At 39.9% G+C, this 3459-nt stretch overlaps 1 pseudogene; it reads left to right on the top strand.

Annotated features, from left to right (window-relative positions):
* Positions 1-449: 449 nt before the first annotated feature.
* Positions 450-1572, top strand: LOC136375106 (2-oxoglutarate receptor 1-like; annotated as a pseudogene).
* Positions 1573-3459: the final 1887 nt, after the last annotated feature.

Here is a 3459-nt window from a genome sequence, read left to right as displayed (position 1 = left end):
TACTTAACCAACAAGGCTGCAAATGCCTTTTATGGAACAGTTATGTTCTGGAAATTACCCTCTATACTTTTCATCAGTAACACTTTATTCTTCTCCATTTGACCCCTCATGAGAGGAGAAAGTGAACCTTGTATATCAGGGGACACACGTCAAACACTGTGGGCCTGAGAATCCCTGATATTACAGCTTCATTGTGCCTGTGTAAGGCTCTTTCCTGAAATATGTATTTTAAAATGAAATTTGATCCATATAAAAGCTTCTAGATCAAGATCAATTCTTATCAACACAGCAAGATCTTTCCTTATTCATAATAGTCTCTTTCATAGGAACAGTGGTGAGCAGCTGAAAGGAAAGACCTGATTATAAGTTGTTTTTAATGAGATGTGAGGATTCTTATCCGTCAGTGAGCACTAAACATCTCTCTCTTCCTTAACAGCTAAGGAGAAAAAATGAATACAACAAAGGACAATTTAGCCAACTCCATCACCCAGCAAGACACTGAAGGTGCTTTTCCCAAATGCACCCTGTGAAAGTTAGTCTGAAGACTTTGTACCTCCACATTATGTATAACATGATGTTCTTGGTGGGCTTCCCAGGAAGTTTTTATTTGTATTTACAGCTGCAAGATAAGGCCTTGAAAGAGCAGCACCATAATCAGGCTGAACCTGGCACTCACTCAGAGATCTGCTCTACCTCACTGGCCTTCCCTTCCTGATGCACTACTGTGCTACTGGGGAGCACTTGAATTTCAGTGAATTCATGTGCAAGTTCATCTGCTTCAGCTTCTGCTTCAAATTGTACAGCAGCATCCTCTTCCTCACCTGCTTCAGTGCCTTCTGCTACATGGTGATGGGTCACATGATTAGGTTCTTCCACCTCCAGAGGAAGCGGTGGATAGTGGTGCCATTTGGTTGATGTCACTGGAAGCTGTCAGCCCTATCAATTTCTTGATCTCTTCTAAAGAGACACAAAACATAAGGTCCTCATGCCTTAACCTTACCAGCTCTGAAAACCTGGGCACAATCAGGAGGCTGCTGACCAGCCTGGCCTTCTTCTTGCCCTTGCTGATGGTGACTCTGTGCTACGTGCTCATCAGTTGCATCTTGGCCATTGGCCCCACACCTGGGCTTACTACAAACGAAAGGCTCTTGGACTTGCTGTTGTCCTCTTGATGGTCTTCTTTGTGTGCTTGTTCCCCTTCCATGTCTTTTGGGTGGATCTGTTTCCTAAGATCAGAAAGAAAACTTTCCAAACAATATTAGAACTTACAAACAGCAATCTTTTAGTGAAAGCTCAGGTTAATTACAGTTGTGTCCACTCAGCTGTCACATGGAGAATAAATCCACTCTGCCTGCTGTGTCTCTCGGCCACTGGCTCCACTCAACACATGACATATCACTTTATGTCATGGTGGGAGACAACTTCCAGCAAGCCATGTTCTCTCCTTCAAGGTGTAAGTGGAACAGATACAACCAGGAGCAAAAACTGTATGACCAAGCCAGAAATGTTAAAGTTGTGATGGAGTCCCTTCAAGTAAATTCCAGCAAACCCTGGATGGCTTTGGTGTTCTAAGCTCCTGCAAAGACAGTATGATAGCGAGAATTGCAGCTGACTTTGCCCTCTCCCTGCAGCAGAGCACTTGTCAAAAAGCTGGTTTGGAAGCAGGTTTATATATCTCTCTTAGCAACCAAAGAAAGAGGAGGGAAAAGACAAGATTGTAAGCCAGCTTGAAGGTGAAATTTAAAGCTATCCAGACAGATTGTTCCCAAAGACATTTGAGAAACACAGGGTTCTCTAGCTCTGGGCTTTTCTGTTGATTACAGAAACATGGAGGGCTCAGTCTGGACACGAGAACATCTTCCATTGATTTCAGTGTTGTCACTGATGTAGTGCTTTGTTTATTACAGCCTAAGTAAAAACAGCAGATATTGTCACGGTTGCTGAAACCACTAAATTGCATACTTAGAAAGCCCCTGGATAAATCAGATGTTTTCAGATTGGATGGACCCAATGAACTTCATCATAGGGCACTGAGCAATTTAATGCTGGAATCTCAGAGTTGGCCTAGGGGAGGATAGGAAGAATAGGAGAGGAGGGCATACATGGTGACTACAAGGATATATAAGTATATATAATTATATATGAGTATATATAAGTGCATATAAGTGTGTATATGTGTATATATACATATATAGAAAAATGGAAAAAATTAATTCAATCATAGTCTCTACAGAATACAATTATAGATGACTACCAGCATGAATCTATCATCTGTGTATAATCCCAGATCATTCTGATTTCCTACTACAACAAATTACCAGGCTCATACATGAAGGATAGGATGACGATGCATATCTTGACTCCAGAAGAAGTTTTGACTATCTGAAATGACTCTCTTGTGTGTAGGCTAAGGAAACTGTGTGTAGGAAACTACTTTTGCTAGTTTATCCTCAGAGTCAAGATATTAGTGATTTACTATCAGAGCAGGAGGAGCCACAAAGTGGGGATTTGACCAGTCTGTCCCGGGGTCAGAATTATTTAGTGTTTTCATTATGAATTTGGATGATGAAATAAAGTCTGTTTCCTATATTTATATATTTCTATGAAGCTGAGAGGACAAAATTAAGCTGAAAACTTGCAGCAATGATCTTCAGAGATACAGGTTGCTACTAAACAGTGATAGGGGCAAAGTTCTATGTTTAAGTAGAAATAATGAATTATGCAAAGCACAAAAGGAGAAAAAAAAAAAGAGAAACCATTATTTAGGTAGCAGTTTTGTAGATAAAGATCTGTGGTTACTGTGAATCATAGGTTGGACACTGACAATTTCAGTGGTCTGACAATGTCTGCTGTGGCAAAAAGAGCAGATGCATAAATAAAAATAGTGTTTATGATGCTTTGTGGATATTTAAAATACTTTGTTAAAGGACCATCCATCACATATGTCTTTCAGAAGCACTGCCACAGGCCTTTTGACATGTTTTCTAGTTTAATTTGTCATCTTCTGAACTGTTGTCAAAGGCCAAATTTCACAGGTTGCCAGTAGATAGTGATCAATCATGGTCAAACTACTTGGTTTCACATATGCACGGTTAATGCAACCCCGAAAGTTACCCAACACAGGGTGATTCACACAAAATAAATCTCTTCTGACATAGATTCATAACATCTCAACTCTCCAACATGGGTAAAAAGTACAAACATGCTGCACAAATTCTCTTCCTCTTCCACATCAGTGAAAGAACAAGATGTGACTACCACTTACACATATACATTTGAAGGAGTGGATTAAAAATTATCTTTTTTGCTCTGTCAGAGCATTTTTAATTCTTGTTCTTAGAAGCTCTTCCTTCTCAAGCCCAAGCCAAGCTTATCACACACAAGCAGAGGCTCTTCAATATACCTACATGTTCAATATAAAATGAACAGCTGAAGGTAAAAATTGTGAAATCGAAGTCT

Source organism: Sylvia atricapilla, chromosome 2 (genome assembly GCF_009819655.1).
Source record: "Sylvia atricapilla isolate bSylAtr1 chromosome 2, bSylAtr1.pri, whole genome shotgun sequence".
In the NCBI taxonomy this organism is placed as follows: Eukaryota; Metazoa; Chordata; class Aves; order Passeriformes; family Sylviidae; genus Sylvia; species Sylvia atricapilla.
Note: the sequence above shows the minus strand (reverse complement) of the source record. Positions and strands in the feature narration are given on the sequence as shown.